Source organism: Amblyomma mixtum, chromosome 3 (assembly GCF_055824585.1).
Source record: "Amblyomma mixtum isolate Tamu chromosome 3, ASM5582458v1, whole genome shotgun sequence".
NCBI lineage: Eukaryota > Metazoa > Arthropoda > Arachnida > Ixodida > Ixodidae > Amblyomma > Amblyomma mixtum.
In genome coordinates this window covers 59,980,159-60,008,157 of record NC_143014.1, presented here as the reverse complement: position 1 = coordinate 60,008,157, position 27,999 = coordinate 59,980,159, and the positions used below count along the sequence as shown (strand labels likewise).

General features: G+C 47.9%; 1 protein-coding gene and 1 long non-coding RNA gene across 2 annotated transcripts in view; both read left to right on the top strand.

Moving 5' to 3' along the window:
* LOC149350359 (uncharacterized) overlaps positions 1 to 27,999 on the top strand; it is an 82,315-nt gene that overhangs the window by 4,814 nt on the left and 49,502 nt on the right. The window lies entirely within an intron of this gene.
* On the top strand, positions 19 to 21,640 carry LOC149350360 (uncharacterized). Its single transcript, XR_016290352.1, has 2 exons — positions 19 to 121; positions 21,463 to 21,640. It is a non-coding gene; the product is annotated as an uncharacterized LOC149350360 (long non-coding RNA).

Below are 27,999 nucleotides of genomic sequence, written 5' to 3'. Positions count from 1 at the left end.
AATTGCTTAGAATAATACAGTCACCGCAGCGGTGGCCTAGAGGTTTGAGCACCCACCTTGCATGCAGGAGGTGCGGGGTTCAATCCCCAGTGCTGCCGGGTACCCTCTGGTAATACAGTAGGTACAAGCTTTCCCCTGGCCTGGTGCTCGGCTTCTTTAGGGTGAAATGCTTGGGAAATGGGTCGTTGACCCCACCTTAAGGAGATGAAAACACGTTGTGCCGTGGCGCTCTTTGGCCACAGATGCCCTTACGTCATAAAAATTCACAATCATCATCGGAATAATAGTCACTGCAGCTCAGAAGTCTTGTCTTTAATTCAGTCAATTTCAGCTCTCTCAAGGGGATATTAAAGGGAAATGTAATGTCTAGCTGAATTGAGAGCAAATATGTTATGCCTGTCACACTAGCAAATTTAATGTAATTCTCGGCTGCTACACAGGAACATGTAATGTCAGTAGGTTCGAATGACATTCGCCATGGAATGAGTTAGGGGAACTCATTCGCCTTCGATCTCGAACCGAATGCCTACTCTGGACACCAGATACGCAGCGGAAACAAGCGACGCGAAAAAATAATGTGCACACCGCCAAACTTAGAAACTGTATTTATTTAGTTCTGCTAAAAAACATTAATGTTGGTGTTAATCTGTTCACACTAGAGGCTGTTGTGGATAGCTCTTACTCTCGGTCTCGGTAGCAACCAACAGCAGCGGCCAAACGTGAAGCAGGTTCTTTCCCGCGACCGTCGGTCATTTTGGGTTGCGTGTTTCTTGCTGGTTGGCGTGCCATAATCGTTAAGCTCGAAAGTACTTAAAGACGTAACTGAGTAGTTCACCTTTTGGACGTCATTTCCATGCTCCGCGAGTGTCCGCGCACCATGGAGGAAGAAAAACTAGGAGGGAGCATGACGTCACAATCTTGAAGCCTAGTCATAAAAAATATAATGGAAAGAATCATGGGAAATAGGCCCTCACGTGACAAGGCAGTGGTAGCTCTTAGCCGGATTTCGGTTTCGGTTTCGCTCTCTCGCTGTACGAGCAACTGCACGATCATCTGCTTATGTTCACTGACGGCTACGTGGTGAGCGCAAACTGCTCGCTCGCCGCAGCGGCCACCGTCCCCGAGCGACGCGTGCGCTGACTGCGGCGCAGTGGAGACATTGGAGCACATGCTCCTTCGCTGTGCCGCTTCTGCAGTGCCGCGTCGCGAGATTCTCGCGGCCTGCAGGGCGCTGGGAAACATCCCGGACAATCTCGAAGAGCTCCTGTGGCCGCGCGGCAGTGCGCGCACCCGTGACAGAATAATGGTGAGCCTCTGTGCGTTCATCGAGCAGGCGGGCTTGACTTCCCGCTCGCTCTTCGCCAGGTAGTGCACGCGTGACACGAACGCTCCGTGGGTGCTACCTCGGACGGTATACGCGGCCGGGCGCCCCACCCCGGCCGCTAGTGCAGTGTGCCGCGCGCGCGATTAGTCCGGGACAGGACGCTACGTGCGCGCGGCTATGTTTTGCTTTTTGTAAGTGATTGTGCGCAGTGGCCGGGAGACCCCGCGCAGGGGCAGACGTAAAGCCGCCGGCACTCTCTCTCGACAGCGAGAGAGAGAAATACTTCACTGCTGCATTTCACGTCGGAACCGCGTATGTGCGCTAGCGTATTCGGCGCGACTTGTGCCTTGAGAATAGCGGAGAACGGCGGGCCCATGGGCGGGCCGAAGTCCGCCTGCCCGAGAAATAGGATCTTGCGCAGCGCGCCGGAGCGCTCGTTCAACACGTCCGTCCGCCGTGAGCGCTCTGGAAGCCGCTGCGCCCTTTTTTAGAGGCTCGTTTCTTCGCCTACTCTTGAGTTCTCTGCTTATAGCATGCGCTGAAATAAACGCTCCGTATGTGTGTATAACGACGAAAGGAATTCCTCTCCATTCTCTTCATGAACCACAGTTGAACAGTGACGAGGTCGCGGCCGCGCCGTTTGATGAAAAGTTTACCTGGAGTTTTCTACAGTGCACCCAAAAACTCGAGTGTAATCAACAGAAGTGTTGAGACGCGGAGCCTTCAGACAACCTCGCGAGCTCGGTACGCATTCCGCCAAAGCTGCAACACTGGCGCTGCGCTTCTGCGCTACATCGGAGCACGGACGTTCACTAAAAAACACCGCTGGTTGGCAGTCTAGTAACTGTGGAGGAGGGCCTATTTCCCAAGAGTCAGTGCTCAAAAGGGCCCTCGGCAGCGGCGTCAGAGGAGGATGGCTTGCAGAGGCTGAGCGCACTCTCTCCTAGTTTTTTTTCCTCCATGCCGCGCACTATGTCAGCCATTTTGTTTGTTTACATTTATCGGATTTGTGGTTGACTTTGCACTTGGCTTGGCTTTTGATGGCTAAAAGGGTGCAGAATGGGCGGAAATAATATTTTAAGCTTATAATTCTGCACACAAATGTTCTCACGCGCTTTTGAAACACTGCACAACAATAATTCAAACATCTTTTATGCTCGCTGACGTATTTCAGTTGTACTATTTTTTTCCGTGTAGCACCGAAAGAGACCGAAGAACATGTCATTAGGCTCGAATGACATTAAATTTGCTAGTGTGACAGGGGTATTTGTTTTACCGAGAACAGGGGTTTAATAAGCCAAGGAAATATTTCAACTTAAAAAGATATGAGCGAAACTCCAGGCAGATTCTGGTCACTGCACCTAGTCACATGCATCCCACGCCAGCCACAATTGGCTTGCGACTTTCTTGTGTAACAGCATTCTGATGAGCATATATGAATTCGCATTATTGGCACCATAAATTTGTAAGAGGTGTACGCAACATCAAAATAAGTGTACGTCCCTCAAGTTTTAGTTGATTAAAAAAATTGTGTTTTACAGCAAAAGCTCGTTAATTCGACCCCCTTCATTCTGCAATCCGGTTAAGTCGAACTGCCGGCTTGGTCCCAGCTGATGCCTTTGTTAGTCTATGGCGTCATGCGCTTACTTATTTGGAAGCTGCAAGTCTCGCATCGATTAATTCAAGCGGGCACCCAAAGAGAAGACGCGTCTAGGTATGACTGGCATGGTAAGAGATCGTGAGGATAGCTGCACTCGGAACCTGAATTCCTTACTGAAGGATTGCCGCACACCTCTGACAACTGTGTGTAACAGCAGGTGTGGCGATGAACTGAGGTCCCCGTCTTGGAGAACACTGCAGCTGCTTAGTTTCGGTTTCGCTTTTCTGAGCTTTGCACCAGCTGGCATTGTTTGCAGCTCAAGCAGCCAGCATCACCCAGCCAATTGGTGTTTGGGAGACTGATTTGATCCTTGCAGGTGTTTTCTTCCCCCTCTCTCTTTTTTTTTCTTCCCACTTCAGCTCCGCGAAGCATTTACTTCCATCCGCATGGTCCTGTTCTTCCGGTGTTCGGAAACTACGTGCTCATTACGTGTTGTTCGCGATTAGTGCGGTGAAGCCTCATCTCATGCAACAGTGCTGTTTATCGTGGGTGTGACATAGTGGCAGTGGAGCTCCATTGCGTTGCACCATGTAGGATGCTGGGCAGGCTCTTACGATTTTGTAGCAGTGTTGTTTCGATGCTCCCGACAGTATGCACACAGTAAAGCATTGGTAGAAACGTGAGAAATAGTTATTGTCACTCCATTCTTATCTCAAAAGCAGGCATTCTTTGCCAAGTCTTTCAATACAGTAAAACCCTGTTAATTCGGATTTCGCGGGACCAGAAGAAATGTCCGAATTAACCGAATGTCAAGGAGGAGGAGGAGGAAGAACATTTATTTCCGCCGAATATGGCGCGGCAGCCACCTCCTGGTCCGCACGCAGGCGTCCGGGGAGGCAGTCTGTCGCACCGCGGCCGGAGGACATCCGATCCCGTCTAGGAGAAGAGGTCTTCAGCCTCGGCCGCCGGCGGACGGCGAAGCGCTGTTTTTTTTCGTCGGAGCTTCTCAGCGTGGTCTCCCATTCATCGCTAGTTTTAATCGCGTTGTGCCCTGGGGCACGAACGCATCTCCAAATTATGTGATCTAATGTTGCCACGTGGCCGCAAAATTTACAAATTTCGGTTTCTGCACCGTCCCTCTTCCGCCCTCTGGCACCCGTCCAACTCCTCCACAGGGGCGAGGAGAAATTTCGAGCTTGGAGTCTTCTCCAGTCGTACGACTCCTTTTTACTCAGGGATCTATCCGGTGGCGGATATATCCTGCGGTCTTTTTTTAGATTTTCGGTTACATCCCTAAACGTACCAATACTTTCTTTGCTTTTAGATGATGTTGTGGAGGCGTCCGCAGCACCCCGAGGTAATGAGGCGCGGGCAAGCATGTGGGCAGCCTCGTTGCCGGCGAGACCGGCGTGTGCTGGGGTCCAGATTATAGTTACGCTTTCGGCGAGAGACGACTTGTTCAGAATTTTGGCAGCACGATTGCTGACTCTACCCTTGCTAAAATTCCTAACCGCCGCTTTGCTATCGCTGACGACGTGTTTCACGCCTGGTCGTGCAATGGCAATGGCTATTGCAATCTCCTTCGCCTCTACCGGCGGTAGATCTCGGTTTCTTTCAATTCCTGTGGCGATCCCGGTGTCTAATAGGGCGACTGAGGTTACGTCGCCTTCTTTCCCGATCGCTGCATCGGTGTAGGCGACCGATCCCGGTGGGAGTTTGTCCAATTTGTTAGCGAGGTGCTTAGCTCTGCTTTTCCTCCTCCCCTCGTCGTGTACGGGGTGCATGTTCTTCGGTATTATAGATGCTTTCTGATTTCTGGATCTATGCTTTCGCTGACACTTTCGCCTTCCCCGGGCGCTAGTAGGTTTACCCAGTCGAGGATTTGTCTACCTGCCGTCGTTCCTGCGAGTCGCTCTCTCTGGGATATCTTGACCGCCTCAGCCAGCTCTTTCCACTCATTATGCAACCCCATTTTCTCTAGAATGTCATTAGAAGTAGTTATGGGGAGCCCTAGAGCGCACTTCGTGCATCTCTTAATTATGGTGTTTATTTCCCGTTCTTTGCTCTTGTTGATATTTAGGAATGGAGTCGCGTAGCAGATTCTGCTCGTGACAAAAGCTTGTACGAGTCTGAGTCTACTAGCCTCCGTGAGGCCACTCCTTCTGTTGGACGTCTTCTTAAAAACTCTGACTACGAGCTCCGCCTGGTCCTTTAATTTCTTAATGAGGCTTTTGTTACTACCCTGCGGTTGATAATCATACCGAATATTCTAATTTCATCTACTTTCGGGACCTCGTTCCCGTTGACTTTAATTTTGATATCTGGAGTTATCTTCCCGCTACTGCTGGTCATTACCAAGAGCTCCGATTTTTCTGGCGAACAGCATAGACCTACGTCCTCTGCGTGTTTGCTGATTATATCTGCTGCCTCTTGGAGCCTGGATGTGATGTACGAGTCGTTCTCTTTGCAGATCCAGACGATCACATCATCCGCGTAGATGCTTAGTTTTAAGTCATCTAGATGCCCAAGCTTACGGGGGAGCTTCCTCATTACGATGTTAAAAAGGAAGGGTGAGAGCACAGCCCCCGCGGAGTGCCTCTATTGCCCAGCGGGAACTCTTCCGATGTTAAGCCCTGAAAGCTGATGATCGCCGTCCTGTCTCGCAGGAATGATCTAATGTAGTTGTAGGTTCTTTCGCCTACTCCTAGCTCAGCGAGCCCGTCGAGAATGGCGTCGTGGCTGACGTCGAAAGCTTTCTTGAGATCTAAGCCTAGAATGGCTATCGTATTTTTTTTCCTGAAGTCGCTGACTACATCGTTATGTAGTCTGAGCATGGTATCTTGCGTACAGAGGCCGTGCCTGAATCCGACCAATTCAGCCGGCCACGCATCATTCTCTTCGGTGTATGTGGTTAGCCTCCTCTGAATGACTTTCTCTAGTAGTTTGCCTACGCAGGAGGTTAGTGATATTGGGCGGAGATTCTCTAAGCCCGGTGGTTTTCCCTGCTTGTGGATTCTGGTGATCTTAGCCCTCTTCCACTCTTGGGGTACTTGGCCACTCTCCCACACCTGATTTAGGTATCTGGTTAGGGCTCTGATCGATTCGTCGTCCAGATTTCCGAGCATCTTGTTATTAACGAGGTCCGGCCCGGGGGCCGATCGTCTCTTTAGGCCGTGCAGCTCCGCTCTGACTTCTGCCACTGTTATGGGTGCGTCAAGCTCGCTGTTCGCCGGTCCGTTGCAATCTCTGTAATGCGCTGTGGCGGGGGGAGCTACGTACATGGACTTGAGCTTCTCGATGAACTGTTTGTCCGTACCTTTAAAGTTATACCTCGCCTTGACCTGTTCTATGTTGGCAGCCGTTTTGTACTTACTGTATTCTATCAGGAACCTGAGCAGTTGCCAGGTCTTTGCCCCATTCATGGTGGCCTCCATCTCGTCACATTTGTTATCCCAACGCTGCGACTCGAGTTTCCGAGCGTATTTTTCTATTTCGACGTTGTGTCTGGCTATCTCTCTCCTGAGATTTCGATTCCATTTTTGCTTTTTGAGTTTCTTCGTTAGCTCTTCTTTCTTTTTGAACATGCCGAATAGCCTGCTATCCATCGTCTTAGGGAGAGCTTCGCCTTTAATTTCTTCGGTGGCTTCGTTTACATGTTTAATTAATTGGGTGGCCCAATTTTGAATGCACTCAATATCCCCAATTTCTTCCCGTTCTCTAATCTGTCTGAATTTATCCCAATCCACCTGGGTTTCCTTCCGATACACAGCGGGCTTAACGCTCACTTTCCTGCTTAGTTCTACCTCTAGCACGTAGTGGTCGCTACCGAGATCCTGATGCTTGTTCGTCCACTTGACTATGCCAGTTCTATGGCAGAGAGTCAAGTCCGGGTTTGTGTCCACTGACACACTGTTGCCCACCCTTGTCGGGCATGTGATGTCGTTAGTGATGTAGAGGTTTGACTCATTGATGTCTTCCAACAGCGTTTGGCCCTTCGGGCTGCTGGTCATGTAACCCCATTCTCGATATCTGGCATTAAAATCGCCGGCTATTATTAGCGGGTTCTTACCTGCCAGGCTAATCGCTCCTTCGTGCGCCTCGGGGAGCTGTACACATTGAGTAGAAATATGCTGCCTCTGTTCTTTTTGCCGGTCAGGATCTCCACAAAGACCGTTTCGGTCTCCCTGTTGCCTACTTCGTGCTGGACTACGGCGACGTTGCTTTTGACGTACGTCACGACCTGGGTTTTACTTCCCTTCCCGCTATCGTAGCTTTTGTACCCCGAAAGCTTCCATACACCTCGCGTTTCCTGCAGAGGCATTGCCAAAGGCTGTGTGTTCTGGCTAGCTACATACTGTTGCAACAGCCATCGCTTCATTGACAACGACTGGCAATTCCATTGCCAAATCTTAGACGTTTTGGGATTCATTATGATTCTGATATTGTACACCCGATGCGTTGCAAAGGGCTTGAAGCATCGTTTCTAGCACTGCAAATCTCGCCTCGAGTTTCTTGTTTAGGTTCAATTCGAAGTCTATGATTTCATCCTTGACCAAATTTCTAAATGCCACGTGCTTTCTGGCTTGTCCAATTACACTAGTGTCCTCTGATTTACGTTTCGCGGGTCTAGCCTGATCGATGTTCATTTCATCTGAGTCGTCACTGTCTCCGCCACAATTGCTTTTGCTTGCCCCACCGGGGCCCCGTATGACGGGCGGCCTGAGCATCGGAGGTGCCGGTGCAGGTATAGCTTTCGCCTCTTTTAACTCTTTAACTACCTCAACTAGGGATTTTAGGGTTTCTTTAATCTCTTTGATGTCTTCTTTAATTATTCTGATTTCTTTGCTATGCTCGGCTTGAGTCTGTTGTAGTACGGAAAGTTCCGAGTTTTTTTCTTGTGAGACCCCGCTAGCGAAGCTAACCAACTTACCGCCCGCGTTGGCTTCTTCCTTCGTCGTTGCTTGTCCGGCCGGCGTCTCCCCGGGCTTCGGCCAGTGTTTCTTGTCGTCCTTGGGTGGCGGTGATTGAGGCGGCCCCCTGCTCTTGCTCGCGTTGGCTTCTTCCTTCATCTTTGTTTGTCCGGCCGGCGTCTCTCCGGGCTTCGGCCAGTGTTTCTTGTCTTCCTTGGGTGGCGGTGGTTGTGACGGCCCCCTGCTCTTGCTCCTGGATCTGGGCTCATCTCTGGTGGCGGATGCGCTGGAGTCTCTCGCACGGCCTGTTGTACTCGCGGCGTCGCCTCTTCCTCTCGATCTGCCTCGGGTTTGCGTTGGCTCTTGCTGCTTGTTTTGAGCCAGGATGGCTTCTTTCTCTGCTTGTCGGACTTTTAGAATGTGCGGGGACCGGTACATGCTTCTGCAGCGGTTGTGCCCCAGGGGGTGGCAGCCACCGCACAGTAGGCATTGCGGCTCGCAATCTTCCGAATGTCGAATTATCGAGAGGACCAGAAAAAAACACAACAAAGTGCCCCACATCAACATACCTTTATTTTTTGAAAAAATCTGTTATCGTTGACTGCCTTGTGCGGGAAACTTGCATCGCTACTACGACTTTGCGCACTTCTGCCAAATGACGCAGTGCGCACACGCTGTCTGCAGAACCTGCACATATGTCTTCTAGAACACTCAGGGCCTCAACAGCCTCCGTCACAATGTGTTGCGGCAGTTCATCATGCGCGTTGTCATCTTCTGAACTCTGCTGCTCACTCCCTAAGGCTTCTTCCACGATTTCACTGTTGGTGAGATGGCTGGCAACGGCAACGTTGCTGTCGATAGTGACATAATCGCACAGCTCAACGTTCGGTGGCAGAATGCTTTTGTAGTCGCCCTCTTCCTCGCGGTTGCCATCCTGTTCATCCACATCGATGGAGTCGATGCTCTGAGTGAAACCACTGTGTTTAAAGCAGTTTGCAATTACTGCAGGTGGTGTATTGCGCCACACGTGCACTAATATATGCACTGCGCTGAGAAGCGTGATATCGTACTGTCTGCCTGCTTCCAAACACAACAACATGCGTTCAAGCACCTGCTTGCGGTACCGGGTCTTTACATATTGAATTATTCCCTGGTCCAAGGGTTGGAGGGAATCTGTGGCGTTAGGAGGCAGAAAGAGCAGCTCGATGTTCTCCAGCCCTGACATGTTGTGTGCACTACAATTGTCGATTACAAGCAGTACCTTGCATTTTTTTGCACAAAAGCTGTGGTCTAGTTGGCGTAGCCAGGCTTGACTTATTTCAGATGTCATCCAAGCCTTTTTGTTGGATCGGTAGTCCACAGGTGTTTTATATTCTTAAAGCACCGCGGTTTCTGTGATTTTCCAATAACCAGCAGCGGCAGCCGCTCCGTGCCGGTCATATTTGCAGCAAGCAAAACTGTCACTCTGTCCTTACTTCGCTTGCCGCCGACGCAAGGGTCTCCTTTAAAAGCGAGTGTCTTATCTGGCAGGGCCTTGTAGAACAGTGCCGTCTCATCGGCATTAAATTCGTTGCAGGGCTCATAAGCAGCGAGGCGCCTCAGAAGCTCACTCCTTCAATCGTTCTCCACGCTTTTTTTTATCCACAGCACCTTTCTCGCCACAGACACTGCGGAAGACCAAATTATGCCTCTTCTTGAAGCGGTCAAACCACCCTTCTGATGCACTGAAACCTCCAATGTCCATCATTAGGGCGTATTTTTCTGCTTGTGCACAGATGAGGGGTCCGCTCAACGGCAGCTGCGAGTTTCACGCGTCCGCAATCCATCGAAGCAGTGCTTCTTCCAGCTTCGGATGTGCTGCCATTCGGAGTCTCTTCCGCTTGTCTGAGAACTGCTGCCCATCGTAAGCTTGCAAAATTTGAGCTTCATTCTTGACGTACGAGCTCAGCGTGCTCCTCTTCACACTAAATCTTGCCGTGATGGCTTGTCGCGGAATTCCCTCCGTGACAGCCTTCAATATTTCGACTTTCTGTGCCAAGTCCTTCGCCACATACTTCGGCCGCTTCGCTGGGGCCTCGGTCGCCATCGCAGGAGCCGAAAAATGCAGCGTTATCGAGATTGTAGCGGAGAAAAGCGCTGTCCACACACCACCTCCAGCACGCACACACCTCGCTCCACAGCGCATACTCAAAGGAAAAAAAAATGGCGAGACGCAGCGGCGCGGCCGGGCAACAACAACAAAAAATTAAAAAAAATAACAAGAAAACCCATCCTCTGCCTTCTTGGCTGATGTCTACAGCGATGCGGATGGCGCCTCTACATTTCGGTTTAACACCATCGCCGCTCTCGCTATCATCATCATCTCACCTCCGCTGCGCTCATGGCCTCCCTGTACACATGCAAGCTCCACCGCCTGTCCGAATTAACCGAAGGACAGCCAAATTTGTCCAAATTAACAGGAGTTTTACGCCATAGAAAACCATATGTGGTTGACGGGACCGGATGGGCTGTCCGGATTTTCCGGATTAACGAGGGTTGAATTAACGAGGTTTTACAGTAAATTGCCGTGATGCAAGCAGTTTATGAGTTTTTTCAGAGTCATTTGATAATTGAAACATTTTTTCCGGTCCTTGGAAGTCCGAATTCATGAGCATTTACTGCGTACAGTTGTACGGAAAACTGCTTGGGCATCAAAACAAAAATGGCAGCGTTTTGTCGGGGAAGTTGAAGCGTGAGCAGCAATCCACTTTCTGCATTTGGAGAGAGGGCAGTGTCAAGGAGATGCATGGTTGGTTGGTTGGTTGGGGTTTAACGTCCCTAAGTGACTCAAACTATGAGGGACGCCATAGTGGAGGGCTCCGGAAATTTCGACCACCTGGGGTTCTTTAACATGCACTGACATCGCACAGTACACGGGCCTCTGGAATTTGGCCTCCATAGAAATTCAGCCGCCGCAGCCGGGATCAAACCTGCGTCTTTCGGGCCAGCAGCCGAGCGCCGTAACCACTGAGCCACCGCGGTGGGGCTCAAGGAGATTCATGTCGAGCTGGTGGCATTGCATGGTGACAATGGCCAAACTTATGGCACTGTTGTGAAATGGTGCAGACGATTTCAGTGCAGTCGAACAAGCCTGGATGACTAAGAACGAAGTATTGCTCGATGGTGGACCGCCACTTGCAATGGAGGCTCTATACTCTGTTTCACACATATCAGTCAGTGCTGCCAAAGCTAGCACACCTATTCGTGCAGGCTAAGTCTGCGCCCGAAAAAATTAATTCGCCATACGAACGAAGGGAACGCTAGCATGTTCGTTTCAACAAATCTCAAGTGCCATGACTCGCAGCCTCCTCCACTTTGTTTTACTTCTTGCTCCATTTTCGTCCCGCGACCCATCGAGACTTCGAGATGTAAGAACGACATGTTGTGGTATGATTACATGGCTGGTAGAGTGAATCGCTCAGTGTCAATTCACACCTAAAAAGTACTGCACACTTAGGGAAAATTATAGCCACAGGACCCTAACGCTGAGCGCCTCACAGCTTCAGCCATTACTCCCAATGCTAGCTCTTTGTTTTATACCGCTCTTTCTTTTCATTCAAACACTCACTGAGGTTTCGAGAGGAACGAATGATACGTCGCGAAGTAATATGGTTTTGCCTGCACACTTGCGCAGCCTCCGCTGCGTTGCCTGCCATGTATGAAATGGAGCATATTGCTGGCTGACTGCAGGATATCTGTTGAAACAAATAGTGCAGTGGGTTAACGTGAGCGCTTCACAATAACCTGTACATGTCAAAGGTTGCTGCATGCCGCGGTTGCTGACAGCAATGCAAAACAACTTGCGGAAGGAAGCTCAAGTGGGGCCTTTCCTGAGATCTCAAAATGAGTTCTACAGTGATGGTCTACGGCAGCTCATGCATCGGTGGCAAAAGTGCATGGCCTTGGGTGGGGAATATGTAGAGTAAGATTAAATTCCCACCTGAGTCTCAATGCTTAATCTCTGTTCCTCCTTGGCAATAATACCAACTTTATAAATGCCTCTCGTACGATCGAAATAGTAAGAAAAGCATGTTGTGAGCACTGCTGAGGAACAAGAGTGTAAGCATTGCTAATTTGTGTTTAGCCCGTTCAGCCTGTGTGAAGCTGTTCGCTGCAACTTCAGCAATGCAGGCTCTCGGGCATTAGCACCCTGTAGGGGTCAGTAGTGGGGGTGTGCAAATACAGTAGCCGACCGATTTTTCAGACTACAATAATTCGGACTTTTTGAGTAACAGTCGCGAACCTCATAGGAACATGTACATATTTACGGTCGATATTCGGACTCTATTAAGTTCGGACGTTCGATTTTTATGTAACAGCATTGAAGCTCCCGTCCTGCAGAGAATCCAGCATCATCGGCAACCGCTTCCGCGTTGGCGTTCCAAGTGAAAAATCAGCCTGTTAGGTTGGCCTAGGTGGCCACCCTATCCACCCAAGGTGGCCACTCTGTGGCCAACCTGGGGTACAACTTTCTGCGTGACCTCACACAACCTGCTATATTAGAAAAATTGGCCGGTCATGTGACCTGGTCCTGTCATCCTAGGTCACATGACTTAACGGTGTCATCACATGTCCACCAGATTGTGAGCAAACTGCCCACCATGGCAAGTGCCAGTTAAACTAATGATTGGTCATGAAAAGTTGCTCGGGAAGCGCAACCTGGGTCGCACAAGCGCATCATTTAACACTTGCACCCCTTTGCCAGGAGTGTTGTGAGGACTGCTAGTAGTCTGAATGCAAATTAGAGAATGACCAATTCCGCATATACGGGCATTAACCCATTAATGCTATTGCATCGTACCCTTACGGGGGAGTTAAACTATCCCATCCAGTTTTTTTTAACCGTTTATGGACGTGGCAACAGCGGCAGGCTGCTTACAGTTCTACTGCGGTGGTTTATTGCTTAGCACCTCGTGGCCAAACTTGCAATGCAAACTTGCATTGATAGTTAAGCCAGGAATGAGGAAAAAAGTGAGTGTTGAGTGTTGTGTGCGCAGTAAGCATTGCAGGAAGCAAGATTTCGTTTGAGTGTATCATATACTTTTGTAATCTATGAAGGCTGTAGGGGTTACATTCTGCAAATTTTTTTATAACTTGATTGACAGTGTGAATATGGTATTGTAGGCAAAGCGTAGGCAAAAGGCAAGCGCAGCCAAAGCTAAGGGGGAGGGGAGTATGCGGCCACACACACGTGCCTTGCGCTACCTTTGTCGTCATTGGGTGCGGTGCGCATTCACCTGCAATCACGTGGCCACTCCATGCACACAGCCTGTTCCTCACACCTCATGCAACCTTCCTCATCATCAAGTGGATGCATGGTCATGAGATGCCAGAATGCTTTTGAAACACCTTTCGGACACAGGAGGTGAAAGCCCGCAAACATGCAGAAAGTTGAACACAGGGAACATGCGCTCGGGACACTGCCTGATGACATCTGTAATTCTGTGTTCCCACAGTCCACTGGCAAAAATTGGCGTTTATGCCACCACAGCAATTCATAGCAAAGCTCGAGACATGCATGTCCTCACTCAGTGGAAGTCAGAGAAAGCATATCTGTGTAAGGTACATAAGTGGTTGCAAGGAAAGGTTTGGTAGCAGTCTTATGGGGGGTGATACCAGGACTGCACCATGTACTGTGAAGGAAGAGGTGAAGAAGGCAGAAATTATTCAATATTGATGCTTATGCTAGCTATCGCTGAAGTTCTGTATTTATGCAACAGGTGTGAAAGTGTTTAATTTGTTGCTGATAGTACGTCTTGTTCTGTCCCCTTTTTGTTCACCGAAGTTGTTATTAGCCTCAAAAGTGACACTGTTTGCATTACCCAGCACTAGTCAAATGTGGTTTAGAGGAATCCCCCCCAAGATGTGGAGTGGGTTTGAAGTAAGGGAGTAATTAGTCATTAGCATCCACCCAATTGCTGTCATGTGGCTACATAAGCTGTACAGCTTTTACAGGAACTTCTTAGTTGAAGGAAAATGCATCCTTGTCTGGGGCCACTACATGTGTGGGCGCTCGGTGCACCTAAAGCAGCATTCATGTGACGATGAATCCCTCCCCAAGCGAGGGTTACCACGCACCATGCAAGCCTTTGAGGAGTGGCGTGGTGACTCAACTTCCAGTTGTGCTGCAGCGGTGGCAACGGGGATTGCTTGCTGGCCAGCACGGCCAGTTCGCTCTCCCCGCATTTAGCTTATTTTTTTTATGTGGGGCTTGACAGCGTTTTTTTTTTTTGGGGGGGGGTGTTTCCGCATCTGGCAAGTTCGCACCCAGTGTTCTGCAAAGTGCCATCGGCTATGTGTCCCCATTTTTAGCCAATGGTTGTTATGGTATCACTGGTGTTCCCAATGAAAATGGTGAGCCAGGAAGTTGGAGACAAACTACATTGCAAAAACTAACTGTACGGCATTTTTAGAGCAGAAGCTTTACTTCTCCCATGCAAAATCCTAAGGTCATGTTGTTCCGAAGAATGGCATTCAAGTGGTGGAGCGAGGATGTGGCTGTGATGCCGTACCATTAAGCTTGCCGTGCCTTGGCACAGCTGCGGCGCCGGCGGCGTTCGCTTGCCTTCACAACTGCGTTGAACAACGTGATAACACGCTTACCTCGCAGTTGGGCTGAACCACGTGACTCGCCGTTTGTCTGATAAGATAATAAAAAGCACGAAGCTTTGCTTGACGTTCACAGGTAGCCATGGACAAGTCGCATGCTGGAACCAGTGCTTTGGCTGTGTATTGTAGATGGCTGATCGAATCTGATGAGATTCTTATGATCAAGAACGTCGACAGGGCACGTTGGTGAAGGATAGAGCGAGGAAACATGCTAAGATTAAAGCAGAAACCGAAGAACGCAAGCAGGGTCTCGAACTGGAACCGAACCTTAACCCGTATTTTTGTCCTGAACCGAACCGAACCCAAATTTCTTTCGCCATCTTCAAACTGAACCCGAACTGGAATGATTCAAAGGAGCCGTTCCGAACTGGTTCGGTACTTGGTTCAGCCGCACATATTTTGCAACACAGCATACTTTTTTTTTTTTTTCAGTCAAAATGTTGTGCCAGCGCGTAGATTTACCCACCGAAAGCTGTCTGCGCTAGGCAGTGCGAAAATGGCATCCAGTTCGACAACAAAACTGAAGGAAGCCTTGTGTTTAGAACGAAAGCTAATTGGCGCTTTTGCAATGTGCCATTGATAATTATAAAGTATTTTACGCCAGATTGATGTGAAGTCTTGGGTTTAATAGTATCCCCCTTTCAATTGCTTACGTACAGCTTTAATCAAATTGTTAGCACTGCTTTAACTTGTAAAGCACAGAGTGAAAATGGTTTCACTTTATCTGTGTCATCTACCATAAATATGTGAAGCATAGGCGCAATGACCCAGTCACGTTGTGCAACGTTTACTTTCGGAGGCATTCCTTGTCTGAGTCAGCGTACACTGAAGAAGGCCCCATACAGTGGCTCAGGGGCTGTGGTGCTCGGCTGCTGATGCCAAGGTCATGGGATCGAGGTGGCATGGTCGCATTTTGATGGTGGTGAAATGCAAAAATGCGCGTGTGCTGTGCGATGCGAGTGCACTCTGAAGAACCCCAGCTGGTCTACGCTAATCTGGAATCCTACACTACAGCGTTCCTGATAGACTCCGCGTTGCTTTAGCGCGTTAAACTCATAATACTATTGTTACATGATAAAGAAATTTAAATTGGCGTTTTTTTTTTTTTGCAAGAATCTCAACATTCTTTGTTGCACACAACGGAAATAAGCAAGGAAAGAAGGGCTTGCAGCAGCGGTAGAGATGCTTAAAAAAAAAAAGGATCACAAAGAGGCAATGGGGAAATACATGTGCTCGCTGGGATGCGATAAACGGCCTGAAATGAAACGTAACTGCGATGAAGTGATTTCGTGTTATGCTGATGCACTGAAATTGTTCTACTTATAAAAAAAAATAAATACCATTTGCTGGCGGGCAGCTTTGTCATGTATTCTCGGACTGCTGTATCTTGAATTCTCTGATGGGCGGCTTATATCTGCCTCTCGCTGCCGCACATGACGGAAGCCAACAGTCACCGAAACCAAGGAGCATAGGGAATGTATTTTTTTAATAATTTGTAGGTGTTCATCAATAGAAGCTTAATAAGGTAATTCTTTTTAAAGATAATTGATTAGAAAGGAGAAAAAAGAACCACAAGCTGCCGGTGTGATGCAAACCCAAGACCTCCCAATTTCGCGTCCGGTGCTCTACCAATTGAGCTACGGCGATGGCTGTCCAATCTTCTGCTTTCGGGGGTACTTTTGTATAATGTAACTGAACCTTGAGAATGTTCACCAGTGCCACCTTCGTCCACAGCGGCAGATGTAGTATGTCCTCTTTTTACCACAAGTGTCACGTAAGAACATAATCGAACAGTGAGGGCAGAAGCTGTGAGAGAACCCTCAATGCTGGTTGTTTGGGTCTGAGATGAGAGGCTTAAAGGGGCTGCGAAACACTGCCTGGGGGAATACCGGCTATACTTCAGGTGGGTTCTTTATGTCACACAGATGCTGACTTAAAAAGAATTACAGGAATCGATGCACAGGAACGGGAGTTATTGAGTGAAGAAATTTCAAAATACAAGCAAACAAAACGCTGCCCTCAACTCGATTTTGGCGGGGATTCCCACTCCTATTTCGCTCTCCCGATGACGGCACCTGGCGCAACCAATCAAAACAGCCAGCCAGAGCACGTCGCGGAAGTTTGTACTCCAAGGTTGCCTGCTCTCTGTGAGACTGGCAGCGTTGTTTCCATGCCAGAGCGCCCCTGGTGGTGTATTTTTATTTTGCTTGCTTTGCAGGGCTTTTATCTAAGACAAACAAATTGTTTTTGTTGATCTAATATAAAACGCAGACAGGTGACAAAATGTGTCTCTATTTATTCACACAGTTTGCAGTATATTTACTGTTTGTCCGGTCATCAAGCTCGCGCCAGGTGATGTCATATCCGCTGCTAAAAACCCGCCACTGTGTGGCGACACCATTAGAGCCATGAAGTTGTTTTTGGGAGGAGAATAAAATATTAAAAAACGGAATGTACGCGGTATTACCGACGCTAATAGCACCATTATAACTCACTGTATGCACTCAACAGGCAAAACAGTTAACTAAGATTGTGTTTCTGGGCCCCTTTAAGGCTGGTTCACGTGCAAGCGAATTTTCAACTTGTTGAAACCTCGCCGCTCACCACCGCGATGACTCAAACAGGTTTTTGGGCTGCGGCGGCAGGATTTGCCAACGTTTTTGCTTGAATGTGAAACAGGCTTCATGCCTGTTGGTGTACTTTCGTATAACGCTTTGGCGACTGCATACGTGCAGCATTCAGAGCAATCCACCTCAGGTAGATAGGCTGCAGTTACATGGGGCATTTTAGAGCAGAGCTCTTGTGCGCCCATTCCTCCGTTCCGCGTCGTAGTTGGCATAACTGGTTGTCCAAGTAGCAGAGCCAATTAAACGCCACTTGGAAGATGGCTCCCACGAGAGGGGCTAGCAGCGTAATACGCCACATGCTGGGTGGCATGGGAAGAGTTGCGCTTAAACTTCGCATTGTTGACAGTCGCAACCGTCTGTCGATATTTTTACCGGTGAGTACCCAGATGTGCTCCCACCAGATTGTGAATGCGTGTGCACATACGCATGCTCAGGTGCACACGCATGCACACACACTACGGTAGTTTTTGTATTTTTGAGAAAGGAGGCTAAACTGCTAACTCAGTAAAGAAAACAACTACCATACTCTAACCCTGAGTGGGAATCGAGCCAAGTGGCGGCGGGCGCAACAGAGAAGCTCCGTTTACTGATGCCTAAGGCTACTCGGCCATCTTTGAAGATTCTTTTTATTGTGTTTGCATGGAATATCGGAACCTCCCTGCCCTCCTCGTACCTTATTTGACTAGGTCGAATTCAGCGATCTCTGCATATGGCCTCACGCCACCATCACTCCCTTACTTCGCCCACACATAAATATTCCGGAAGGCGCACACGTTAAGAAAGGGCAACCAGTCAGGAGGCTGAACAAACTGCTGAAGTAGGCTGTGTCCCAACATAGCATTGCAAATAATTTCGTTGTTCAATAGTTTCTCGTTGCTCGCAAATGTAGCAACTCACTGATCACGGCACAAACGTCCCTTTGGCTCGATGGCACGTCCTAACGCGTAAGATCCACGTTTGAAGTCTAAGAAAGGTTTTTGCCGCTTATATAATGTACATCTCCTGAACTCGCCTTAATACATCGGTGTCTAGAAAGGCTAGGTAAGGCTGCAGGTATATGTGTAGAGGAAGTAATGACTGATCAGGACCTTTGTCAGCTGCCTTCTGGAGAAGCCATACAGGTATTCTAACGAAAAGTGAAGATTGAGGAAACCGAATGTATCAGCACAAAATTCTGTCGTGACTATGTACAGAAAAGACAGATGACCAAAAGCGGTAGAGCGCCTGCTCCGGTGATGCGGTGGTCCCGGGTTCGAACCCCGGACCAGGACGATTTTTTTTTTAACTGCGAGGTTTCTGAGAAAGCTGTATAGCTTTCCTCTGCAGCCGTATGGCTGCGCTTGGGTGGACATCAATGAGTAATTACTCCCTTATTATTATAAAAGACAGATGAGCATTCAGTCACCTATTAGGCACAGCAGCCAGGAAGCAGTGGTTCTTGGTTTTTAAAAATAAAAATCTTGACTCAAATTAGTGGACAAAGTGTTCACGAGATTCAGCTGACTATCAAGGTAGCAGGAAATTCTGCCCATGCATAGGCTCCCTTTGAAAGCGCACCAAAAAAGTAACAAATTCTATGTAACGAATTTACGTTCTTCCTCGCACAATGTAGCAATTGCAAGTGTCACAACACAGTGTCGCAAGTTTGTGTCCCTACAGACACAAAGTGCTGTCAACCAATTCAGGCCTGCTTTTTTTTTATCATATTCTTTTCATCAGAACAAGAGATGGCGATGACATCAGCATAGGCCAAACTCTTAATTTTACACTGTACTAGCGAGAAGCCACGATTAGCTGTGTTTTTGAAGAAACTGAGCTATAGGTGGTCGAGATATATAACGCAAGTTACAAAGGCGATGTAGAGCTGGTGGTGCAAATAAAATATTTTTGGTAAGTTCTCTAGATGCATGCTGCAGGTGTGCCCCGTGGGGAGGGGTGACTGGCAAGTTTTTGTGGTGACGGCAAGATGTCTTGGCTGTAATACCTTCCGGTACAGGGCAGCTTGCGCTCTTGGTGGGCGCATGCAGCGGTCCTGATGGCACCCGTGCAAGCACTCTGCACAGGAGAAATTCCCGACTAACGCGAGCTTCAGGAGAGACCTATTAGTCGTGCGACGGGCTCTCTGAAACTGCTGAAGCTGAAGGGTTTAGTAGATGCGAAATCAATCAGCTTTTCTGCTTATGTACCTCATCACATAGATTGTTGCGTATACATAGCGGATGTACACTAATTTTGAGTTCATTTGATTTTGCGGCTCTTACGTACATATCTTTTTGCCGCAGACAATAAATTAAAGTGGGTAAAGTAAAAACATCTCGCATTGAGCAAATTTTGCAATTTTGTTTTTTAAGCTGATATCACAAAGAAAAGTAAACAGCAAAATTAGATTGAATAAAAAATGTACGTTCAGAATTTTTTATAACCTGAGCCTGTTTGGACCTGTTCGACGTGATCCGAACCGGTTCGAACCGGAACGGAATGTTGCTCCGCATTCGAACCCGAAAGGCGTGAACCCGAACTGAACCCTAAAAAAATTCCGGCTCGGCACCCTGAACACAAGGTCGGTCTGGAGAAGGAGTGGCAGCAGCGGCGTAAACAACAGAGGAAGCTGGTAGTGGACACTGCCATTGCCTCCGCTTCGCGCTTCCACTCTGTAAGCTAGGTTCAGCCGGGTTGAACCCCAACCAATTTTTTGGGGACACAGCAGAATGGTGTGTCCCCTTTTTAGCCAATGGTTTGTGTGGTATCACTGTCCAATGAAAATGGCAAACTTCTCCCCGGAAGTTGGAGACAAATCACATTACAAAAAACAAACTATATGGCATTTTTTGGACATAGCAGTTTGTCAGCTCGCACCGTTTGTGGTGTGATCTCTTAGTCACCACCCGTCATGGTGGCTTAGTGGTTATGGTGCTCGGCTGCTGACCAGAAAGACGCGGGTTCGATACCGTCACGGAGGTCGAATTCTGATGGAGGCGAAATTCTAGAGGCCCGTGTACTTTGCGATGTCAGTGCATGAAAGAACCCCAAGTGGTCAAAACTTATGAAGCCAATCACTAAGCTGTTCCCATAGCCTGAGTCTCTTTGGGACGTTAAACCCCCATAAACCATAAACACCAAACTCTGAAGTCACGGGAATTAATCAAACATCACCTTAGTACATGCATTTCTTCTGTAGTGCAGCCAGTGTAGCCATTACGAAGTCTATGAACAGGTACTTTGTGTGCCATTTCTTCTGCTGCATGTGTTGCACAGCAAGTATGTGTGGTGCCAAGATTTGGCTGTCAGATTTCTATGCGGCATGTGCACCACTTAAGCAGGTGCACTCCCCGCACCTGCATGCCACTTCATCCACTTAAACAATGCATGAACAGGTGCTTTGTGTGCCATTTCTTCTGCTGCATGTGTTGCACAGCAAGTATATGTGGTGCCAAGGTTTCACTTTCAGATTTCTATGCGGCATGCGCACCACTTAAACAATGCATGAACAGGTGCTTTGTGTGCCATTTCTTCTGCTGCATGTGTTGCACGGCAAGTATATGTGGTGCCGAGATTTCATTGTCAGATTTCTATGCAGCATGTGCACCACTTAAGCAGGTGCACTCCCCACTTCTGCATGCCACTTCATTCACTTAAAGGTGCACTGAAGAGGAATCTGAACTAGTCTTTTTGCCGCGGTAACTCAATCTGCACGTTCCGAGCATTCTTAGAAACTTCGATTTATTGCCCTGTGTGGCTGATTTTCCTAATTAAATCGAATTAATGTCCGGCTCCCGCCTTTTCTCTTTAATTCTCCCTCGTACGGTGGGCGGAGTCGACCAACGCGTGGAGTGCCTTTCATCCAGTCCTGCGGCGGCTTGCCGCTCTGCCATCAGCGGAGTAATACATAGTAGTCCGTAGAAGCAAATAGTCCGCGCGTATTTTTATTTCTGCGGGCTTATTTTGCGGCTATATTATCTGCGAATGAAACTATTTATTCACGGAAACCTAAAAAACAAAATAAAGTGAAAGCAAAGCCTCCACGGAGCTGGCTGCAAGGCACTCCACGCGTTGGTCGACTCCCCACCGTACGAGGGAGAATTAAAAAAAAAAGGCGGGAGCCGGGCGTTAATTCGATTTAATTAGGAAAATCAGCCACACAGGGCAATAAATCGAAGTTTCTAAGAACGCTCAGAACGTGTAGATTGAGTTCCCGCGGCAAAAAGACGAGTTCAGATTCCTCTTCAGTGCACCTTTAAACAATGCATAGTTAAGGTCTTCAGGCTCACTGGTGTGTTGCTGTCATGTCTGGCAGTAAACGATGGCATGCTTTTCTCTGTGCTCAGCTTTATGGGTGATCTTGCTTTCAGGTAGACCAGCCAATGCAGGTGTGCTGGTCTCGTGCATTTACTACTACCGGGTTTCCGTTCGAGTCATTCTTGGGCAGTCTTACTGAACACAGGGTGCATCGAAATGTGCAACAGAACCTGGAGTTCCAGGTGACGGATGACCGGAGAGAGGTCAAACCCCAAAATAAAATGCCTTAGAAGTATGGCTCAGAGTGAATTATCCGGTGGCATAGTATACGGTTGCCCATTCACTGTTTCACCAGGCAGGAGTCAGTTCATGTAGTGCACTAGCTTGCCCCCCTTTTTGGTTGCCTGAGTGCTGAAGGAATTGGTTCACCGGTTGTTGGTACATTTGTCTGCTGCTTTGCGATTGGTGTGAGCAAGACCTTGTGAATGACAAAGGGAGGCTTTCTGTCAAGGCCCTTTTGCATCTGGTGAGTGATGCAGCATTGTGAACTACTGTGGGTGTGGCTACAGCATTAGCACAAAAAATGGAATGTACTGAAGAGACAACATGAATGCTTTGTCAGGTTACACATAAAGCTGTGCATACTGAGAAAGTCAACAAATGCGTATCACTGTGTGTGTCTGCTTTCTCACTTTGCACTTTGCACTTTCTCACTGCTTTGCACTTGGGTCATGGGAATGAGGTGAAGTTGCCGAATTCTGCAACTGTAAACCGATGATTTGATCTCCAGTAGCGCAGAGTCAGTTTGCGCTGTGGCAGAACTGAATTTGTTTTTGAGGAAAGGAAATGGCGCCGTAATTGTCTCGCATCTCGTCATTGGCATGGACGTTCGCATGCAAGAGAACGTCTGCATTAATGGTGGCGCCTCTCTTCCCTCCTGGTAAGTTTGAGACATGCTACAGTTATGCTGGTATGAAAGTTTTCATAACATTTGAAGGTCTGCCCGAGAAGAGTCGCATTAAGACTGAACCCACGTATGAAGTCTCATCTAGCCAGTACTGTACCAGCATTCCTGTTCTTCTCATTGGTAGATGTACTACGGCAGCGCTTAAAGTGGCAAAGCTTTGCATCTTTTACATCCGCCAAGCTTAAACCAGGGCCTGCCGAACTACATACTGTCACAGCGGGGTCCTATGAAGCTGCGTGCGGCAACATTCATTAGCTTTTTGGCCATCGAGGATGCTTGGTTGCCCTGTTCGTCTGCTGTGATCATCGTAATCGTCTGTTATATTGTGCATGTAATTTAAGTCCATTTACTTTGGCTTTCTCTGCTCGCTCAGAATAAGCAATGAAAACAGCCATAAATATTTCTGCTCTAGGACAGAAAAAGTCTTCCCTCTTGTCCTATTCCTTTTCGTCGGCTCCATAGAGTATCGTTGTTACTGAGAAAGCTGGCACCAGCGTCTATGAGAGTTCCCTGAAGAGCATTTCATTCACTGCGGAAATGATGAAGCGAGAAGACAAGGGCTCGTTTTTGGCGAAAAGCATGGATTCTGCCTCTGAATCGGCAGATGCGCCGCAATGCACTTCTCTGCAGATTAAAGGGAAACTGCATAGGTTTTAGAAATCAATCAGCTTAAGAGTGTCGAATGAGTGAAACTTGCTGGTAAAGTATGCAAAGTCTTTTTGGGCTAGCACTTGAAATAGTGAAGTAATCGCCATTAAAATCGCGATGCCCTTCAAGCTTCTTCGCAGCGCACAACAAGTGGGGGGGGGGGGGGGGGCATAATGACGTCATCGAAGGTATCGGTAGATTTCCAAAGCACAAACGCCTGCTTTGAAGAAAAAAAACCAACGCCACCGAAGGCAAATCCTGCCGAGATTCGTTTGGCAGTGTCCAACGAGTCCGGCCAGGGTGTGGCTGACGACAGCGGTAATTTAAAATCATACCTTCCATGACGTCACGCTGAATTTCCCTGCACTCCTCCTGTGCATTGAGGAGAGGCGCAAAATTTAATCGTCGATTACGTCACTATTTTAAATGCTAGTGCAAAAACACTTGGCATGCTTTACCTACAGCCTATATAGATTTGAATCATTGACTATCGCGAAATTCTCAAAAAAGTGCTGCAGTTGCCCTTTAAATTATTTTAATACTGCGTTTTTCACTAAGTGTTGGGCTGGTGTGGGAACTTTCAGAGGATCTGGCTGAGGTTTGCCGTGAGATGAATGGTATTGTGATGGCTGAATCCGCGTTTTATATCCTACAATAATACGAAATCTCATCATCTCAGCACTCCTGCGCCTCTCCGTGGTGGATAAAGTGTACCGCTGCCTGTTTTTTCTCTAGAAAATATTGAGAAACTTTATGCATGCGCCACTGCTCCTAGTAAGATTATTACATGTATAAATGATGTCCTTGTTTGAAATAAAACAGAGGCGGGCATTTTTCCAACAGGTAGCTATTAGCGCCACACTGCCGTTACTGCGAAAGGCATGTACAAGCAACGTTAATAGATATACTTCAGTTTCAAAACTTCGCGGTGCGCCTATAGGGAAGAGCCAGCCCGCTGCTGTTCCTGCCACCGCGGCGCTCGGTCGACGGTTGAGCTATAGAGCAAGCATCGTCTGCTAGCTCCCAACGTTGGGCTTGCACAGGAGGGTTCTGAGTTCGCTTGTAGATTGTTTTGCGACCCTCTTCGAAAAATAGGCATTACTTTCATCAGACTCGGTTGTTTTATCGCGTGGATAAGAGTTTGTCGGGTTGGCTTGACTTTTTTTTGCATATGTCATGCACCTGCTTTTGCTGTCACACAGCAGACATGCGCCTGCCGCGTTCACCATCCAAACATCTGCGGCAAGTGTGCTCGTAAGCTGGCGTGGAACGGCGCGAATTTCGGTGTGTTGGGGAATAAATTGAAAGTCACTTGCTCGTCACCCATCACGTCAGGCCACTGTAGCCCCATGCACACGAGTCCCGGCGACGTTCTTTTCATTTAAGTGAGCTGAGCGCCCCAGTCTTCTGGTTTACGTTGCTACTCATGATGCAACGTTCCTCAACGTACTGCTTCATGATGTGCTCATCACTGTAGCGTTGGGAAAGGCACCATCGTTCAAATGCAAACACTTCTAATGAACGATCGTGCCTCGTATAAGGGACAATGCAATCTTCCAAAAATAAACACATTGCGCAAACACGATGGCCAATATTAAAGTTACGAGATTAAGGCTATTGGTGTTGAAAGGAAGCACTTAACTGCTAATTTATACTCTGAGCCTGTTAAGAGATAGTCATATACGTCGCTCTTTTTGTTCTCCCAGCCTTCTCTGGGGCAACCTAACAACACTATAAACGCTCTTCCTACACGCTTTTTTTTTTTTTTGCCATCTTAATTTTGCAAAAAAAAAAAAAAAAAAAAGTGGTAGGGTTTTAACGTATTCAGAGTATATGTGCAAAAGCATGTGTTTAGCCTGATTGCCTAACAGCTTTGCTTTGCTTTGCTGGGTTGTCGGCACGTCTGGCGACTCAGGTTAAGCTTTGATTGACGTTAAGCTGATCTGATCTGTTCGCACCAGAGATGGAAGTTGATGAAGACGATGATGTACAATGCACAGCGCGAGAGTGTGTTGCAGTTTAACTCGAGGCATCATCTTTTGTAAGGCTAACAATTACTCGAAACATAATCATATGCGGCAACAGCATGCATATAGTGCTGTTGTGCAGTGGCATGCGAAGCTGATCTGTTCGCGCCGCCATGGGTTCGAATCCCATTCGTGGTTATATTTATTTAAGGTCAATTTAACGTCAGTTAGGCTGTAAATTCATTTCAGTGTTGCAGGCAGCCGATCGATAAGCGAGGCTCGCTGCAGCCTCTTCTTTCTGTTTCATAGGTACACTTCCAGAGGATCGGGCTCCAGTTCTTAAAAGGACATCAGAGTAGTTTGATCTTGTGAGGTTTTTCAATTCTGAGGAACTCTCAGGGAAGCAGTGCCATTTTCGGTAACGGCTGGGAGATTAGTACTCTCCAAATAATTTCGTGTCTCAGCTGTTCCTAATCTAACAAAAAAGTACTGGCTGCATGCTGCTAAGCTCTGTACTTCCTTTTCGGCGATCTCCACTTCTTAAAGTTAAACGGCAGATGGATCAGCAGAATTGACCGGAAACCGCATCAGAACGGCTTTTCTCATATATGCGGATGCACCCTTATTGATCTCCCCAATGCTACTGTTGACGGTGTCTCCACGCTTTTATAATAAATGATTGCTTGAAACAGTCACATATACGGTGCGTTTTCTTGAGTAGCCTGTACGAGCAAAGACTGTCCTTTTTCCACTTTTTGAGGAACGAAGGGTAAGATAGGGAGCAAATACTTTCCATTCTTATCTCTCAGATGCTAGTGAATCCGCGGATGAAGCAGATTGTCATACTTGCTGAATTTAAGCTCATCGTAGAGTGTAAAGGTGAGCCACACTGCTTAAATGCTCGGATTTTCAATACGAATAACACTTCCTGACAGTGAGCAGCTGCATGAGCGGTAGTGGTTAACCGTGCTGTTCGTGGCACCTTTCAATATTCTCCTTGATCGACATCAAGCGGCGAAGGAGAACGACTAGCCGTTACTGTAAGCCATGCATGGAATGACATGTCAAGGAAACAGACCAGGCGCATAGCAAAACTTTCTACCGCCATATCGAGATCCACACTGCCGCCTGCACAGCGCGAAGGCCACGATAACACAAGCGTCTACTGCAGCGCCCTCACATTCACTGGGAGCAAGTCGCGCCCGGCTCCGGCGGGATAGTTTCTAAACTGAAGTATATCAGTGCCATCTGCGGTGGTCTGTACCTCAGTAGGCTTTGGTCTGGACAGTCGGGTTTTTTTGCGGGAACTGGGGGTGGTGTTCTGAGATGTCCCCTCCCGTCAATGCTCTTCTCCATGTGTGCATGCATACGTGCTGCTTCAGAGAGGGGCCTTCAAATGGCGCACCCCACGCGCAGACGACTTAGGCAGGAACTTTTGCGAAAAAGCTGTAGTAGCGAAAATGCAAGAGCACACGATGGCAACAAAAGGTTTGTTTTTTTTTCAGAAATTTCATTAAAATATATGTTTAAGCAACTTTTTTTTTTTTTTTGAAAACCAATTTTTTTAAAAGTGCGCCTGTTAAGCACGAAATATTAGTTTCTGTAGTGTGCAATGCTTGGCCAATAGAAGAGCAAGCCATCTCTCATTTTGGGCAGACTTTGCATTTACAAGCTTTTCTGCTCGTTTGTTGCAATTTATACAGGATAGTGAATGTTAGAGCATTATTTGCATCATTTCTTGTCCAGAAGTTGTGGTTCTGCAGTTGGTAGCACACCGGCCCATGATGCTTAGAGTGCGCATGGTGGTGGCTAAAGTGGTCTTGATGCAAACTTTCATAGACGGTGCAACAGCCTTCCCTCTAGGTAATAGAAACCCTATGTTTGCCCCCAATTAAAACATAAAAACGGGATGCATATGACGGACCGGCCCGCAGACAAGACGGTCACATAAGTAGCAACGTGCCACTCGTTCTGGCAGCGGCTCGCATGTTCAAGGCGGACAGTGACAGAGCAGATGGACCAGAAAATTTTCTGAACTATTGTCCTCATCACTCCCACAACGCATTAGCACAAAGGAAATGGACAGGCGATGGCACCCCGCTGATTTGCTGACAGAAAAGCGCGCCGGCCCCTACTAGTTATAAAAAGTCGAAAATATCATTGGTGCTGCACTCAGTCACTGTACTTTTAGAAACACTGCACACCGGACCGCTGCGAAAATCCAAGAGGAAAAGGCGCTTGCTTTTTTTTTTTTTGCCTGCGCTGTCCGCTACCGAAGTGGCGATTTCGTCCGTCGTCTGGATCCTGATAGGTGGATTCACACGACTGACCATTGGCCCACAGACCAGGCGTTCCGTCCCGTCCTACTTCCACTCCATGACGGTCGCGCTTGGCCCGCGAGTTTGGTGACCGAGCATGACGAAAGACTGTGTTCATGCGCAATCCGCTTATCGCCACCTGCAAAGGTGACGGTCAGAAGATTGACAATAAGCGGATTAGACATGCGTGCATAGCTTTTCTCCGTACTCTGGAAGCGAGACATCACGTGACGCCTGCTCCGTGAATCCACCTCGAGGACCACAACTTTTCCGCGGATATTTAAAAACATGCTTTTCCATTTTTTTTTTTGGATTATCAGGATATGCTGTAAAACATTCCACTCATTGCATAATTATCCGCGTAATCAGCTACGATACGGCCATGATTTGCACATGCACTGATTTTTTTTCTGAAGAAACATTAATGTCACTACTGTAGTCAGATACAACTTGTTCCCAGTGGAGCTCCATCCGCATTCAGGACTGCTGCATGGAATTCCTCCATCACAAAAAAGTAGTCCATTGTTAACTTTTCTTGTTACCGAAGCTGATCACAAGAAAAAATTATAAGGTCTAGAATTTTGGTACCTGCTCTTGTTTAATAAAGTCAAACATTAAAAAGCTGATTTTGCTTACACTAGTGATTGGCTAGCGGAGTAATACAGGACAGCACAGACCTTGGCCAAGGGAGTGACACTCTCATAGAGCCAATGGGGACGTTTTTTTCGAAGGCGATGGTGGCGGCACCTGGGAG